Source organism: Panthera onca, chromosome A2 (assembly GCF_046562875.1).
Source record: "Panthera onca isolate mPanOnc1 chromosome A2, mPanOnc1 haplotype 2, whole genome shotgun sequence".
Classification (NCBI taxonomy): domain Eukaryota; kingdom Metazoa; phylum Chordata; class Mammalia; order Carnivora; family Felidae; genus Panthera; species Panthera onca.
This window is the reverse complement of record NC_138340.1, coordinates 166,205,303-166,223,861: the sequence shown is the minus strand read 5'-3', so window position 1 is coordinate 166,223,861 and position 18,559 is coordinate 166,205,303. Positions and strand designations below refer to the sequence as shown.

At 44.3% G+C, this 18,559-nt stretch overlaps 1 long non-coding RNA gene across 1 annotated transcript in view; it reads right to left on the bottom strand.

The window, feature by feature from the left end:
* Positions 1–8: 8 nt before the first annotated feature.
* LOC144614295 (uncharacterized) overlaps positions 9–18,559 on the bottom strand; it is a 28,773-nt gene continuing 10,222 nt past the window's right edge. The window contains exons 2-3 of the long non-coding RNA XR_013551962.2: positions 6,411–6,522; positions 9–3,685 (exon numbers count right to left, since the gene is read on the bottom strand). This is a non-coding gene — a long non-coding RNA (uncharacterized LOC144614295). The remainder of the gene's footprint in view (positions 3,686–6,410; positions 6,523–18,559) is intronic.

Genomic DNA, 18,559 nt, shown 5'->3' with positions numbered 1-18,559 from the left:
TGGCCCCACCCCGTCTGGGGCTGCGGCTTTTGGAGAACGAACACTGGCGCGCGCGTCCAGACCTCCCTTATCAAAGTGGGGATCCAGCCTACGTAAGGCATCAGCTGATAAGGTCGCGTCTCCCCGCCTCTCTCCCCAGCACGCTGGTGCTGTCCATGGTGCTGCTGCCTCTATCCACCAGGGCGCGGGGCTTGGTGCTGTCCTCGGTACTGACCCTGCTTTCTGAAATGGGCTTCCCTCATGGATCAAGTTTACCAATGAACTTCCCTTGAGACATTCCTGTAGCCACCCCCTGCACACGATCCTCTAGGGGTGGTCTGCGTACCTTCAGTGGGTTCTCAGCTTTCCGCAGGGACTTACATTTTGTAAGTGTATTCCAGGTTAAGGGTCTAAGACGCTATCACACTGGCTTTTCAACTACTGAAGATTTCAGTATACTATTGCATTCTTCCTACACAACACCCAGTGCTTCCCTTAAAGGGTAGTTTTCCTTTAAAGAGAAAAGGCAAGATAGTATTTACTGCTGTTCCTAGAGACGGTTGAGGCATTGGAACTCGAATGTTTAAACTATTTCCTCAGAATCACAGAAAAGCTGCAGTCTTTCCAGTAGACCCTATTAGATTTGCTCCCCATGAAGGGAAACATTGGAAACAAGTTATTATAAAAAACAACAACAACAACAACAACAACAACACTCCATCTCACTAGAAAAAAAGAGGGAGCATTTAACTCTTTCCCTGTGCATACACACATAACCATATATTCATTCACAGTGATTGCAAAAATATCAAAAGGCCCTACCGAGAAGTTATGATGTAAAGCACTTTGCAGAGACATGATATACAAAGATAAAATAAACTAAGAAAACCAACATGACAACAAGGAAAATAAGATGGCATTAAGCATTTTTAAAGTACATACAGTAGGGAGGCGCCTGGGTGGCTCAGTCAGTTAAGCATCCAACTTCGGCTCAGGTTGTAATCTCACAGTTTGTGGGTTTGAGCCCTGCATCAGGCTCTGTGCTGCCAGCTCAGAGCCTGGAGCCTGCTTCGGATTCTCTGTCTCCTTCTCTCTCTGCCCCTCCCCCACTTGTGCTCTGTCTCTCTCTGTCTCTCAAAAATAAATAAATGTAAAAAAAAAATTTTTAAGTACATACAGTAGGTATTATGAAGTCCCATACATTCACAAGTGGCGGGCCACAAATTTGGCCAAAAGCTTTTTAGCTATTTGAAAATGAGAAATACGTTTTTTTTTTTTTTTTTTTTTTATAAGATTCAGTTTCTAAATGAGTATGATAAGCATCAGGAGACTTCACTGGGAAGAGAGAAACTTCTCCACTGGGGCCCATAAGAGAGAATGCTGTTGGGAAACGTTGATGAGAATATTCTTCATTCAACACAAGATTACTCACAGAGCTGCTTCACCAAATATTCCTTAAACACACCAGATGGTGGCTGCCCGTGTACAGTGCTTCTGTGTGTGGGTCTAGTCAAGGGAAAACTTGTGCTCATTCAGAGCACATGGCTTTCTTGGAGCCATAGAACCAATGGGACTGAGGTGTAGACCATGAATCTTCGTCTTTGAAACAAATGTTCTGAACAATTCTGCATTCCACTTCAGGGGCCCGTGACCTGGAATAATGGGTGAGCTGCATAACCAGTGGGCAGCAGGCCTTGACGATGGTATCTCTGGATACAGATCTTAAAAGGCATATGGGATTCAAGCATATTCCCCACTGGTACTGTGTGCTACAGCTAGCTGTCTGTTAAGTGAGACGCTTCAAATAGGAGACCAAGCAGGGCGTAACTGAGGTTTTTTTGGTAAAAACTGGAGTGTCATATAGGTAAGAATGAAGTCAAATGCTCTCAAAAAGAAGAAGTCCAATGGAGCATTTCCAGAAAAACCTTTTTTTAAAAGAAATCCTGATTTATCTTTTAAAGAAACACAAAGAGAAATCAGAAATTTCAGTTTTTTATCTTAGAGCATGGTCATAATTTTAGCTCGAAAAACATGTAAACAGGTCTACAACTCTGCCATAAAGCACCTCTGAAATGCCAGTTTTGAGGAGTGGAATTTCCTGGTTTTCTTCCTGGGGGCTGAATTATGTCCCCTTCTCCCTCAAAATTCTTGTGTTGAAGTGCTCACCTCCAGTACCTCAAAACATGATTGTATTTGGAAATAGGGTTTTTAAAAAGTGATGAAGTTAAACAGAGGCTCCTATGGTGAGTTGGGCTGGTGTCCTCATAGGAAGATGAAAGTTTGACATACAAAAGGACCCCAGAAATGTGCACACACAGAAGGAAACCGTGTGGGAACGCAGCAAAAGGGTGACCATCTGTGAGCCAAAGAGAGAGGCCTCAGGAGAAGCCAAACTTGATGACACCTTGATCTTGGAATTCTGGCCTTCAGAACTGTGACAGAAAAAAGTAAATTGCTGTTGTTTAAGCCACTTAGTGGTGGTATTTTGTTACAGCAGCTCTAGCCAATCAATACACCATCCAACAAAAGATACGTACGAAAGATACAACCAAGATGATATACCATGGGGGGGGGGCGATTTATAAACACAATGACAAATTAAGGGACATCTACTAAAACACATCTTTATAAAATGTACTTTGTGCTCATCCTAGGGATAACTGGACACAAGTTCTGTTGTCTACTAAAGTTACTTACAACTTGTGATTAAGCCATATCATTGGCATATAGAAAGATGCTTGTTTTACATTTTTTTATAATGGGAAGGTATGCATCTATTTGATTCAAGTATAAACTAAGATTCTCTTTTTTTTCAGAGAGAGAGAGAGAGAGAGAGAGAGAAAGCAAGTGGGGGACAGGATCCCAAGCAGGCTCCGCACCATCAGTGCAGAGACTGGTGCAAGGCTCAATCTCCCAAATCTGAGCTGATGTCAAGAGTCAGATGCTTAACCAACTGAGCCTCCCATGAGCCCCCAAACTAAGATTATTAATTACAAGTTTAAAGTGAGAAAAAATCAAAATGCAGAACATAACCTTATTCCACCCTACTTGCAAGGATGTGAGGGATAAGATTTTTCCTATCCACCAAACCATCACAATTTCATGAGATTAATAAATCATTAAGGCATCATCATTATTACATAAAATCTATATGGCAAACCAGATGTCAAATGCATATCCCTGTGTGGTCCTACCACAAAAAGAAAATCAAGGAATCCTTATCCCTATTTTATAATTGAGGAAATGGAATCCTGGAGATGAAGGAACTTTCCCAAAACCACAAGATTTATTTAAATGTTTATTTATGAGAGAGAGAGAGAGCACATGAGTAGGGGAAGGGCAGAGAGAGAGGGAGACACAGAATCGGAAGCAGGTTCCAGGCTCTGAGCTGTCAGTACAGAGCCAGACAGGGGGCTCAAACTCACGTACTGTGAGATCGTGACCTGAGCTGAAGTCAGATGCTTAACTGACTGAGCCACCCAGGTGCCCCCCAAGTCTATGCTCTTAATTGGTATGTTTTACTACACAAATAATTAGGATTTCACAATTGTAAGGTAAGCCCTTGTCTTCATTGCCTTGGGCTGCTAAAACAAAATACCACAGACTGTGGCTTAAACAACAGACATTGACCTCACAGTTCTGAAGTCTGGCAGTCTGACATCAGAGTCTCAGCATGGGCAGGTTCTGATGAGGGGTCTTTTCATGGCTTGTGGAAAGTTGAAAGAGAGAGAGAGAGAGAAAGAGAGAGAGAGATCAATCTTTCTCTTCTAAGCCCACAGTCCCATTGGATAAGGGCCCCACCCTCATGAACTCATTTAACCTTCTGAAGACTGTCTCCAGATACTGCCACATTGGGGTTTAGGGTTTCAGCATATGAATGGGGGGCACAATTCTATCCATAGCAGCCTTAAGAGATTATTTAATGGTAAGGGAAAAACCAAAGCAATTTACAGAACTCAGTGTAATTCCCAACCATTTTTTCCAAAGGTGAGAGAAAATAAAAATAACCAGAGGAGCCAGTCTGAATGGCCTGAAGGCTTACCTTCTCCATATGCTTAACAATGGCCAGAAAAATCTAGGCTTGCTGTTTGGTTAGGAAGAACATGGCAATGTATTGTGGATGGGATGATAAGTACGCATCTAGCCTATAACTGAAAAGACAGTAGTCCCCACACATTTAAAACAACTGCTTGCCCCTATCTATATACAAAAAAAAAATCTATTGTTTTGTTCATCTAATCTACTTAACAGTAAAAAACAATCACAAGTCACAATAGACTTAAAGCTAAAGAACAAGGTGCCATCAGCCGGTGGAGATCTTACTTTTCATTCAGGATGTCTCAAGCTCCATACATATCATGCAACCAAAAGAATAAACCTGCTAGTCAAAATCCAGATTACATATGATAGAGTGTATTTGTTTCCTTTTTCAAAGGATAAAAGGGCACAGATAGACATTATTTTCAGCCCAACCCCCCACTGATTGCCTTACACACACCTGGGGGCATGTACCTAGTTTGGAGACCACTAACAATGGGTTATTCTCTGGGTGCATCCTCATAGGGCAATACACACAGACTTTGTCTGGGAGAACATGTATCAAGGGTGACAGGTTATCATTCAGAGGAGCTCCAGGGCAATAAACCATTGCTCAACCCTTTCATCTTGACGACAAACCACTGGCCTGTCCTTCCATGTCTTTCTGGATGAACTACATGAACTGGTTGACTATCCTAGTCATAGGCAATTCATTAGGCTGAATAATGAATATCTCAAGTCAGACGGCTTTTCTTTATTGTTGTTTTCCTATCACACCCAACAAAGAGCCTAAAATGTATTAGGCTCCATAAATATTTGCTGAAAAAAAAAACAAAATTGGAAAAAAAAATGATCTCCCAAGTAAACTACTGGTGTTTGTGTTTGATGTAGGCACAATTAAGGCTATCTGAGTGGAAACATGCTAATATAAAAATGAAGTTAACTTCTAACCTCAGAGCAGTGACGCTGTACTTTTTTTGAAGCCTAGTTATTCCGAAGAAGGTGAAGTCAGGAATAAGTAGATGCTAAATTGTTACTGAAATCCTATAAAATAATATCAGGACGTGGTTGTGGAAGTTACACCTCTTGGATAATATGGTGCTCCTCCCATAATTACTGTGACAAACAACAAAGTCATAGGGGCAGGTGGGAGGGGCCAATTTGCAGTGAGCTATGGAGATGGTGAAAAGGACACAGCGAACCTCGAGTCTAGATAGATGGGCAGCTGACCAGAGCACTGCATAAGGCACGTGCTTAAAATAAACCAAGCATGGGTGATGAGGAGGCCGATGATAGTTAGCCTAGTAGACACAGTCTTCTGCCCAGTCGACACACCTGAACCACTTCTCAGGCCCAGAACCCATGGACTGAAGGAGAAGAGAAGCCAGGTGCCTGTGACGAGTGACCCTACAACACAGTACTACGTGTACTCAGAAATATCCTCAGTCCTTCTCCCAAAGAACTGACAGCTATAATCACAGGTAACTGTGCATGGAGGAAAGGAAGCATCCAGACCTTCCGAGGACTGTTGGACACAGTCTGAATTGACACTGATATTTAGGAATCCAAAGAGCTACTATGGCCTCCTCATTGGAGCAGGAGCGATTGGAGGCCAGCCAACAAATGGAGGCCAAGGTCCAGGTCAGAGCAGATGCACTGGGTCAGTGGACCTTCCCCAGGAGTTATTTCTCCACTTCCCAGAAGATTAGACTGCATTTGTGGTAGCTGGCAGAGCCCCACATCGGTTTGTTGACCTGTGGAGTAAAAGCTATTATGATAGGGAAGGCCAAGAGGGAGACTCCAAAACTCCTCCCACAACCGGCAGCCAAGACAGCAAATAACAACAACACAGCTGAAGGGAAATGGCAGAGATTATCACCTCCCTGTCTTATCCACATGGAAGTCTCTACTTAATCCCTATAACATCAGCTGGATCCCGACAGATGACAGGGATCTACCACAAACTTAATCAAGCATTAGTAGCACAGTTGCACAGCCCGTGCAGGTGCAGCTGAATTGGCACGCCGGCTGGAGTGGATTAACACAGCTTTCACTACCCGGTATGCAGCCAGCCACTGGCCTGGTCACTGAGCTGTTTTCTACTCCCATCAGACAGGAGAATCAAAGCAGTTCGAACAGGCACTTGGAACAGCCAACGGCAAACATTTATGCTCTTGTTCCGGGGCTATGTTAACTTTCCCTCTCGTGGTCATAAAATGGACTGAAGGATCGTGGATCCTCTAGGTGAATGGTTTTCAAAGTGTGGGTCCATAAACCCTGAGACGCCCCTCGGGCCCTTCCAGCAGGTCTAGGAGGTCAAAGCTATCTTCACAATAACACTAAGACACGGCTTGCTTTTGTCACTGGGTTGACATTTTCACCGGTGTGCAAACCTGAGAGCGGGGACTGGAGCGCACATCAGAGCAGTGGGATGAGAGTCCTCGCCGCCGTGCACTCACAGGAGGAAAACTAAAGGAAAAATTGCCAGCTTCACTGAAGAATGTCCTAAGGAAGCATCAATTATATTAAATTATATTACTATAAGTAATAAATTATACGTATAAGTAATACTGTATATAATACTAGATAGCATGTTTATACTATAAGTAATTTATTATATCAATAGATTAAACTATATATTATTAATTATATCAAATCCAGACCTTTGAGTACACATCTTCTTAAAACATTTTTAAACATTTTTATTCATTTTTGAGAGACAGAGAGGATCCGAGTGCTAGCGGGGGAGGATCAGAGAGAGAGGGAGACACAGACTCCAAAGCAGGCTCCAGGCTCTGAGCTGTCAGCGCAGAACCTGATGAGCCTCACGCAGGGCTTGAACCCACGGACCGTGAGATCATGACCTGAGCTGAAGGTCTATGCTTAACCGATGGAGCCACCCAGACGCCCCTGAGTACACATCTTTTTAAAAGTCAATGTTACAGGTCAGAAGGTACACATATGGCATTTCTAGGATACACTGAAAGAAGATGGTTGTCTGAAGGAAAAGCACGCATGTGATCATTTGATTTGAACGAAAAGCGCTTTTTTTTTTTTTTTTTTTTTTTTTTAAGGAAACACCATTTTTAGTTGAAGGAACTACTGACAGGTAATAAACTATCATTACTGAGTCTTGGGTATTTGGTAGATATTTTCTCAAGATGAATGAAATGAGCCTTCACTTCAGGCAAAACAACCGACAGCGTCTGTTGCCTATAATGAAATGTGAGCTTTTGAGTGAAAATTAGAATTTTGGAAAACTCATAACCACCACCATGAACTTGACAGCTTCCCAATACTTAACGACCTTTCTGATGAGATTGGTGGTGAGATTAACAAATGTGAGTCTTTGACATTATATAATGAAAGGTGTTGACATCTGGAGTATCTGGAGAATTCAGTGAGCCGATGACCAGTGCGTGATGGTGCACAATCAGAGAGGAATAAAAGACCCATTTCAAATGGCAAAATAGACCAACGGGCTTTAACCTAACGGAGTCCAAAAAGGGCACCATAGGACTTCAGATTCCGTATTACAACAAACCTTTAAGAAACTACCACTTACTGGGGCGCCTGGGTGGCTCAGTCAGTTAAGCGTCCGACTTCGCTCAGGTCACGATCTCACGGTCCACGGGTTCGAGCCCCGCGTCGGGCTCTGGGCTGATGGCTCAGAGCCTGGAGCCTGCTTCAGATTCTGTGTTTCCCTCTCTCTCTGCCCCTCCCCCGTTCATGCTGTGTCTCTCTCTGTCTGAAAAATAAATAAATGTTAAAAAAAAATAAAAAAAAAGAAACTACCACTTACTGAGTTTCAATATACCATCGCAAAAACGTATCCATAATTATCTGAAAAGACTATTAAAACACCCTCCACTTTCCAGCTATCTATTTCTATGAGGCTGGATTTTCTTTGTAAACTTAAACCAAAATAACGTACCACAACAGATGGTGTGCAGGAACAAATACAAGGTTCCAGGTGTCTTGAAAAGATTTGCAAGAATGTTAAACAATGCCACTCAAAATTTTTGTTGGAAAATAGAGTCATTTTTTCCTAAAGCTATGCCATTTATGTAAACATGTCATGGCTTTATTACTTTATTTTTAACAGATTAATACACAGATGTGTTTGCAATTTGTCCATTTAAAACTATATTCCAGGAAACATATATAGATAAAACTCACATAAACAAAATCTCTCTGGGATACGAATTCTGAAGAATGTAAAGGAGGCCCTGGGACCCAAATTGAGAATGGCTGTCATCAGTATTCATCAGAATATCACCTTGGTCCACCGTGTTAATGCAGAATGTTAATAGAACCGGATGGCAATTTGCCAGTCCTTGGTAAAGGATGTGTGCCGCATAGGGCAGGAAGTAAACCCTTTGAAGATCCAGGCAACTGCTATATCAGTGAAGATGTCAGGGGTCCAGTTGTCCGGGACTTGGCAGGACATTCCTTCCAACGTAAAAGAAAGATTACTGCATCTGGGATTTCCCACCACTAAGAGGGAAGCAAACTAACTGCATGGTATTTTGGATGCCACAGGCAGCATATTCTATGCTTGAGAATACTGCTCTGAATCCTACATCCAATGACACGAAGAGGCTGCCAGCTCTGTTTGGGGCTAACAGCAGGAAAGGGATCTGTCCCAGACTCCTGGTGGCAGGGAAAGCAGCCCTTCTGTGTGGCCTCGAGACTTGGCAAACTTTATGGTAGGAGACGCACCTGGGATGGGAGGAGACTCCACGCAGATTGTGTGGTGAACACCAGTAAAAGAGTCACAGTATAAACTGCTCTGATGCAAAGTCGTGCCATCTGCACAGAAAGCGTTATTGGAAAAGCAGCTTGTGGTGTGCCAGGGCTTTAGTGGAGTCAGAGCATCCGAGCATGAGACATTAAGTGGCGACAGGACAAGGTATCGCCGTCGTGGTCTGATTCGTGCAGACGCACCTGCGAGATTGGGTGGGCTTGGTAGCAAAGCCGCATAAAAATGGAAACGCCAGGAGCCTCCACAAGCAGGTGCCCTAGATCACCCTGTCATCTGTCAGCCCCGTGTGAGCGCCTGCCCCTTAGCGCAAAACCGCGGCCACGTGGCTAGTGGAGGGGGTATGAGAGGAGCCGAGAGTGGCTCACAGACAGGTCACATTGGCATTATGCTGCTCATGCCCCCACTCCAGGATGGGCTCGCGAGACGGTATATCCCCCAATGGGCAGAGCTCTAGGTGGCGTACCCAACCATCCGTTTTGTGTGGAAAGAGAAATGGCCCGAAGTAAGAATATACAAAGACTCACGAGCAGGGTCTAAAGGCCTCGGAGGTGGAAGATTGGGACGAAGCTGGTCTGTGGAAGCAGGCACATGGAATAACAGGGAATAACACACAAAATGGGAACATCTCTCTCTATCTTTTTAAATTACTTTTCACATGCTCCCGAGGGCAACCCCACAGAGCGAAATACTGATGGCAGAATGGCCCCGCCAGCTGCGGACTGGCTGGGGACGGTCACGGGCCAGCCTAGTGCAGGGTAATAGTTGCGTGAGGACACCATGGCGGAAGGGAAGACAACTCCGTATGGGTAGAACAGTATAGACTCCCTCCCACCAAGCCCCACTTAGTCACTGTCCCTGCCTGATATCCAACCTGCCAATAGCAGAGGCCAACCCTGAGCCCCCAGACCGGCACCATCCCCTGAGGAGATCAACCGGTCCCTCACATAGTGTCCCACACTGATTCCCTTGGAACCAGCCACCTGCCGAGGGCACCTGTTCATCTGCAAATGTGGACGCGTCCTTCCTGCCTGCAGGGTCTCAGCCAGCACCACTCTCCAACGACTCACCTGAGCTCGGATCCCTCTGATACAGCGGTCCACATACCGTCCTAATGAGCCAGCATCCCCACTTCATCATCCTGGGCCATAGGACCTTAACTGCGGATAGTTCCGTGGGTAAATTAGCACGTTCACCATGGAATACTACCCAGCACCGGACGAGCAGACTGTGCTACGTCGTACAACGGGGATGGATCTCACAGACAGAATTTTGAGCCAAGGCTGACAGACACAGAATTCTACTGAATACAGCTTTCCATGCGCACAGTTCTACTAACAGGAAAATGACTCTCGGGCCTCAGAAATCAGGGTGGTTAGCTGTGGTCTGGGGGGACAGTGACGAGAAGGGGCTAGTGTTCTAGATCTTGCTCGTTTCCCAGGTGTGCCCACCTTGTGAGATTCTTCCAGCTGTACAAGTGTGACTTGTGCATGTTACTTGATCTTACGCTTTGTGGATATATTATGCCTTAATAAAAAAGAATTCGATGGTAGGAACAGCTCAGTATCTTTCAGTTTAAAATGGGCACTCTTTCAGTAGTGCCCAGGCGGCTCAATCGGTTAAGCAGCCAACTCTCGATTTCGGCTCAGGTCACGATTTCTCATTTTTGTGGGTTCAAGTCCTGAGTCAGGCTCTGTGCTGGTTGCACGGAGTCTGCTTGGGGTTCTCTCTGTCTCCCTCTCCCTCTGCCCCTCCCCCACTCGCGCTGTCTCTGTCTCCCTCAAAATAAATAAGTAAAAAGTTTAATTTAAAAAATTGTCTCTTTGGGCCGCCTGGGTGGCTCAGTTGGTTGGGCGTCCGACTTTGGCTCAGGTCATGAACTTGCAGTTGGTGGGTTTGAGCCCCGCGTCGGGCTCTGTGCTGACAGCTCAGAGCCTGGAGCCTGCTTCAGGTTCTGTGTCTCCTCCTCGTTCTACCCCTCCCATGCTCACGCTCTGTCCCGCTCTTTCAATAATAAATAAACATTGAAAAAAAATTTTTTAATTGTCTCTTTCAGATTAATTATGTCCTCCAGCAACAACTGCCTTCAGCAGAATGGAGAGCTCATGATGGTCATGAAACCATTTATTTGAAATTATTTAAAAATAAAAAATATTTATTTAAAAATGTCACACGTTTCACTCCTCTTAGCAATATTAAATCCTGCCGTGCTTCAGTACATTATAATAAAATTTTAAAATCATAATGCCATATGCCTATGGCAACCATCTGCTGCTTTGTGTATTATTTTGCAGCCTTTAAAAAAAATTTTAATGTTTATTTATTCCTGAGACAGAGCGACAGAGCATGAGTGGGGGAGGGGCAGAGAGAGAGGGGGACACAGAATCTGAAACAGGCTCCAGGCTCTGAGCTGTCAGCACAGAGCCCGGCGCGGGGCTTGAACTCACAGACCGTGAGATCATGACCTGAGCTGAAGTCGATCGCTCAACCGACTGAGCCACCCAGGTGCCCCTGTTCTTCAGCCTTTTTAAAATTATCATAGGGAACCAAGAAGGTGGTCAGCTACAGGTAACTGAATGCCCGATGAGCAGTGGTTTCAACCGGGGTCATCACATGAGTGGCCCTGGGTTAGAGTCGTGACAGCAATACCAACAAGGACTCAGCTCTGTCTTCGTACCCTGCTGTCCTCCACAGGCGGGCTTGCCCCCTCGTGTGTTCACACTGCCTGCTGCACATCCAAGCACCTCGCCCGTGTACAAGAAGAAAGAAAAGGCTCACAAAGAAAGGCAGGGGCGCCTGGCGGCTCAGTCGGCTAAGTGTCTGACTTGGTTTGGGCTCAGGTCATGATCTCAGGGTTGGTGAGTTCAAGCCCTGAGTCAGGCTCTGTGCTGACAATGCAGAGCCTGCTTGGATTTTCTCTCTCTCTCTCTGTCTCTCTCTCTCTCTGCCCCTCCCCCACTTGCTCTCTTTCTCTCTCTCTCTCTCTCAAAATTAATTAATTAATTAAAAAGAAGGGCAACTTTCTGCTCAGCTCTGCCTGTGCACCCCGTACCTAAACCAGGGAACCAGGAACGCAGATTTTCCCCCAGAACGCCTCCATGGTAGCCTCCTATTTCTGTTTTACTGGCAAGAATTGTAGGACATGGCCGATGCTTGCTACAAAAGAGGCTGGGAAATTTCATACTTAGCCTTCTGGTTCGTGTAGCAGAGAAAGGAGAGGACAAAGTAGGGTTGCTAATGACAGTTAAATGGGAAAGCTTAAAATCATTGGCGCTCTCTCATGTGATTTTTCCTGCTTTTCAATGATGACGCTGTATTATAAATCTTGCTTTTTTGCTATATGCTCTAGCACTTGTCAGTTCTAGAACTCTCAAAGCTCTAACCCGCTAAGATCCACAAAGTTGTGCTGGCAAAGTGGACTCTGCATTGTCAGGGGACAACAGTACCACTCTCACAGGGCAGGGGGCATTACCCTTTCGCGTTCACGTGCTTGACGTCCATCCTGCAGATCAACGAACGGCATCGTCTACAAGAACTAAAGAGGAAACCGCGCATTCAACGGCTGCAGGCATGTGCTTCTAACCATAGCCTGTGCTCCGCAGATAATCAGATGTCTTGTTCAAGCACCAAGATCCACGGTCGTGTTGCAACTCTGAGCAGGTGCAGTTGCCTTCGTCATCATTGTCTTGGGGCCCCAGCTCTCTCTGCGCCCAATTAAGCTTTATGTGCTGCAGGAGTTTTTAAGCCAATCAATGAATCAAACCTGAGTCTGCCGGGGTCCCACCACCCACTGTGGCTCCCCGAGGCTGTTTGTCTGACTCTCAACCTACCTGACCAGTTGTAGCTACTCATGTTAACCTCCGGGGAGTTACTACGCCGACAGCTTCCGAAGAATAACTACTGAGCCCTTTTCAGGTAAAATATAAGTAGATCTTTCTGTAAGAAGCGTGGTTTTTCAGGCCCATCATGGTGTTACAAGCAAAAATTCTTGTTTTCTGGGTTTTTTTTCCCTCCTTAGGTCCCAAAACTTCTCTTTGAATGGCCATTTTCCTAGATATGTAAATGCCCTTAAAAAAAAAATCTATCTGAAGTCCACGTTGGCTAATGAAGATGTTTGTGAAAAACACTTCGTGACATTGTAGCCCGACTGTGAGATCTGATGGTTGACCTTGGTTCTCTTGTGGCCAGGAAGACTTGCAGGAGTCACTAAAAGGTTTTGGGTCTTGGTGACAATAATTGGGTACAATATGGGTACAATAATTCTGGTAGGTTACATGTAACAGTTTTATGGGTCAACCATACAGGGACTAACAATGCTGTAAAGTCTTCATGAACTACCTACCCCCCCCTTGGTTGTGCTTAGAGCAGGGCTGCACTGACCGGCCCTCCTACCCTTGGTCTTGGCGTCCTCGGAGCCACCTGTCCCACTCTGCAACAACAATCTCACTTTCGGATGGCAGTGACAGTCCTCGGGCCACCGATTCAGTTATAAACTCTGACTGGCTGCCCTTTCTTCAATGTGGAGGCAACAGAGACTCTGTTTTATGGACCTTTTGTCTGGATCCATGGAGCCCTCCTTTTGGTTAGTCCTATCTTGGGTCTGCCTGGCCTGGTCTTAGCAAGAATCCTGCTAGGTCACCCCACCCACCCTTGACGTCTGATCAAGGTCCTCCTCCCCACCTGGCCTGTCTTCAGCCACAGTAGCAAGAGTCCCCTATCCTTGATGCCTCCATCAGGCTACCTCCAGGGTAGTTTCCATACCCTGACCCCTCAGTCTTCTCCTTGGCTAGAAATCCCCAGCTGTCTTTGAGGTGTTCGGAGTTGAGCCCAATCTCTCTCCTCTATTGAAAAACTCTTTCTTACTGTTTTAACAAGGGTCAGGGTAACTTTTTCTCTCACAGAGGTTGGGCAGGCAGTTGTTGGTGACCAACCATCTCAGTTTGCTCCAGTCTGAGGGATTTCCCAGGATGCAGGTCTTTCCGGTTACTGGCAAATCGGGACTGCTGGTCACCCCGGAGCATATGTGCAATAACTTGGTACAAGTGCCCCAAGCAAGTCATAAAGAGAGGCTCGGCTGCTGGAGAAGATCTGCCAAACTTTGGACGCTCCTTGGATTTAGCTTGTGGGTGGCACTGGAAGGCAGGTGAATACCGAAGGCTGAGACACCCTACAGATCAGGGACCAGGGAGGCAGGAAGCCAGAAATCAGTGGACACATAGAGTGATGGGTAATGAAGTCAGGCAGCCCAGGTCTGAGTCTTGGAAAACCCAGAGACGCAAGATATACCACACTTGCAACTGGAGAGACCACCTTTCTCCAATTTATTTTGAAAAATGTGCAAGCTTCTGGAAAAGTTGAGGGAATAATGAAATGAGAATCCACATATCATAACCTAGGTTCACCAGCCACACACGTCTTGCTGCCTTTGGCACACACCTGTCTACGTGTGAATATATATTATTTGTGTATGTATATATCCTCTCATACACACAAACACATACACACTTGCCGCCAGAGACATCTTAAGAGGCTTGCATTTGCAAAGCATTCCTGATATAGAACATGAATTAAAAATGAGCATAACTGCTGTGCTAAGAGCAAATTAAGATATGAAGAGGTGACCAGTCTCCCTTGCAGATAGAGAAATGCTCCAGTTTACTTTCTTAAATCTTTTTCATTTTTCTAATCTGATGGGTGAAGAATAGCATAACATCTAAAGTTGATGGGAGTGTAGGGAAATGAACAATCCTATCCACTGCTGACAGTAATGAAAACTGCTGGTGGAAATATAAGTTACTTTGGGGAGGAAATAACCTAGGGGGACCTACTAAAATTAAGTGTATATTCTGTGATCCAGCAGTCCTTCTCTGAGAATCAGTACTCAATTTTTCAGAAATAAAAGCACCAGTTCTTAATTGTAGGACAAAGCTGTTTATTGCTGTGTTGTTTGTGGGGGGCAAAAAAAACGAGAGCTATCTCTGTAAGTGGGCATTCAGGTTATGGTTCAATTAATTATGGTAGAACCATGATATGAACTGTATAACTTTTTTTAGGTTGGAAGTATCCATACTAACTTGGAGGCATGCCATGATATATTAAGTGGAAACTAGTTGTGAAATTACCTTTTTTTTTTAAATAAAAAGGGACAGAAATATTTACGATTATGTTTTGCTTAGCTGTATAAGTAGAAAAAGGGAGAGAAAATACACTAATCTGTTTGCTGTTATTGTTGCCACAAGAATCCTTTTCCTTTCCCTAAGACAAAACCCCACTGATGGAGGGGTAATTGTCACCCAGCACTGTAGACACTTGATAGAGGAACAAGAAATTGAGACACCTGCCTATTCTGGAGGTACTGAAAGACTCAAAGCCTCTCTGTCAGCACCATGGTGTAAAGAGAGGATAGGCGTCAACCCAGGTTTGACAAATTCATTGCTCCCTCTGTTGACTTTGAACCTTGAGAGAAGGGTACAAGTATGAAAGAAATGGTTGTCTTTTATTTATCCTGGTGCTTGGGTACCACTTGTAGGCTAGCAGGCCCTCTCCCAACTACTTTCCCTCACCTATCGAGAGCCAACTTCATACCTGTCCATGTTCATGCTTGTATCTCTGGTCTTGCAAGTTTTAGCTAGACTCTCCTGCAGCAGCATTTGAACTTGCCATGGTTCACAATCTTTTCTAACTCACACACCACATCCACTGTGAGGTGCTGCTTGTGGTCGCTCAGGGACCCAGGCTAACAGAGAGTTTGGACTTTACAAAGGGTGTTTAAGGGTGCCTGGGTGGCTCAGTTGGTCAGGTGTCTGACTCTTGATCTCAGCTCAGGTTATAATCTCATGGTTTGTGAGTTGGAGCCATGCATCAGACTCTGTGCTGATGGTGTGGGGCCTGCTTGGGATTCTCTCTCTCAAAATAAATAAACTTTAAAAAAATAAAAGCATGAGCTTATTTAAAAGCTTTGGGGGGGGGGCACTTGGGTGGCTCAGTCAGTTAAACACCCAACCCTTGATTTCAGCTAGGTCATCTCACAGTTTGTTGGGATTCTCTCTCTCTCACTCTCTCTCTGCCCCTCCCCCCTTGCACTACCCCTCTCCCTGTCAAATAAATAAGCATTAAAAAAAAAAAGATTTTTGGAAGACCCAATAAAGAGAGATTGAATATATAAGGGAGAGAAAGAATAAATGATACACAATTCAGGATGTATGCAGGTGGGATAAGATCTAAAGCTTTAGAGTCAGAAGGAAAGTTTCTCTGTTCTCACCTGAAAAGAGGGCAGGAAGTTGCATATGCACATGAATTTGTATATCACAGACCCTGAATCTAGGTTTAACCAGATAAGCGGAGCAAACGCAAGATAGGATGAGGAATTCATCATAGCAACTGAACTTCACACAGCTGTGGAGTTGATTGAACAGTCTGGGTGAGGCTGTTGCTTCTACAACTGGTCGTGTGGTCACGGCTGGAGTTTACAACTTCCTTCTCCCCCTATCCATTGTGTAATTTTTTTGCCCTTAGCAAGCATCTGGCTAGTCATAGGTTGTCATAGCTCTCCACTGGCTCTAATCACAGGGCATGGGAGAACAAAGAGTCCCCTGCACTCCAGACAGATGTGGAGCTGTAAGTTGTAAGAACAGGGATACTCAAGTCAGGAAGGCAGCAGTAGATGCCCCCAAATTATTATCAGGTGGAATAAGAGAAAAACAGGTCTGGGTGGGAATGCAAGCTGGTGCAGCCACTCTGGAGAACAGTATGGAGGTTCCTCAAAAAACTAAAAATAGAACTACCCTACGACCCAGCAGTTGCATTACTAGGGATACAGGGATGCTGTTTCGAAGGGGCACATGCACCCCCATGTTTATGGCAGCACTATTGACAATAGCCAAAGTATGAAAAGAGCCCAAAAGCCCATTGACGGATGAATGAATAAAGAAGATATGGTATATATACACAATGGAGTATCACTCAGCAATCAAAAAGAATGACATCTTGCCATTTGCAACCATGTGGATGGAACTGGAAGGTCTTATGCTAAGTGAAATTAGTCAGTCAGAGAAAGACAAAACTCACATGACTTCACTCATATGAGGACTTTATGAGACAAAACAGATGAACATAAGGGAAGGAAAACAAAAATAATATAAAAACAGGGAGGGGGACAAAACAGAAGAGACTCATAAATATGGAGAACAAACAGAGTGTTACTGGAGGGGCTGTGGGAGGGGGGATGGGCTAAATGGGGAAGGGGCATTAAGGAATCTACTGAAATAATTGTTGCACTATATGCTAACTAATTTGGATGTAAATTTTAAAAAATTTAAAAAAATTAAAAAAAAGGTCTGGGAACTTGACGCAAGGTAATAGAGGCCCATCGAGGGACATTAAGTGGCAATACAAATAAGCAGGCTTTCTTTTTTCTTTTTTGTTGATAGGAGTGGACATCTGAACAAATATGTAATTACTACGAATGAAACCATTACTGCAAGATGCAAGGTGAGAGAAGTCATGTTCCTCTGGATTTAAACCTTCCTCTGGCATGTGTTACCTTACCAACCCCAACTTCCCCAAATGGCTCCCATCTGAGCACCAAAGAAATGAAGATCACCGATAACACCGAGTCAAGTAAGACAGAAGAGGGGATGGTAGGGTACCAAGGAAGAAAATGAAGACTAGTGTATAGAGCAGGGAAATCTTGACACGGCCCCGCTCAAGTCCCTGTAAAGCCTATTTTACTTGCATGTTTGGATCTTCACTCAGCATCAAGAAGCCTTGAAATTCAATCATTTTATGTCTGAAAATATCTGATTCAGGAAATAAGCAACTGTTCCCAGGATGGGTTCCAAGAAGGTGCTGCCCAGAACAGGCTGTGGCAAACTGGCAAACACCGACGGATTGAGTTTCAGGTGTGCTAATCTCTGATGAATCTGTAAATTCCGATGCTAAAGAGGGTATAAATGAACCTGCTTTCTCTGATCCTAATGAACATGTAGGTGAATGGAGTAAAATCCATAAATTACAACACTTACAATTCAGTGTTTATGATGTTATAACACACACCCAATACTCTGCAAATTTTCCATAGCAGTGGAACGCGGGACTCAACACCGTCTGCATTTTCCTCTCATTTTCTGTACTTGGGTGAAATTCCTTAGAGCTGCCACACATAGGCAAATAGGTTAAGCAAATTCTCCCACTTAGAAACATGTTAGAATTATCCGGAACTCTATTAAATCACTCAGTAATTGAAGAGGGTTCCTGGGCCAAGAATTCTGAAAGTAAATTGCTTTTGTGTTCATGGAGGTGACTCTCTGCTATTCTTCTGTTACAAACGAAATAACAGAAAGTCACTGCCACCCAATTGAAGGACATCAGCTGTTTCTTTCCTGTGATTCTCTTTCTGATTCATCCTCTAGCCTCCATGCTCCGAACTGGTAAGCCACTTCCCGCGGTCTCTGTCTTTGAAGGGGTAGCATGTGTTCAAGGAAAGACGATGAACTGATTTAAACGGAGTTCAGAGTTACTTGTAAACCCTGCCTAGGAAACAGAGGAGAGTATTAGAACTTTGATGTCATTGGGTTTTTAGTATCTTAGAAAATGTGTCTGTAGAACTGACCAGGAATAGGAAGTCCATAAACAAAGAGTGATACTTTTTTAGATTCATAGTCCCTAGATTTGCTCTAAGCTTCAGGTCCAAAATACTTGCTCCTGTTAGGAAATGGAAAAAAAAAAAAAGGTATTTAACTTACTTAAGGAGCCACATACTTAATTTTGTGACCATTTTCT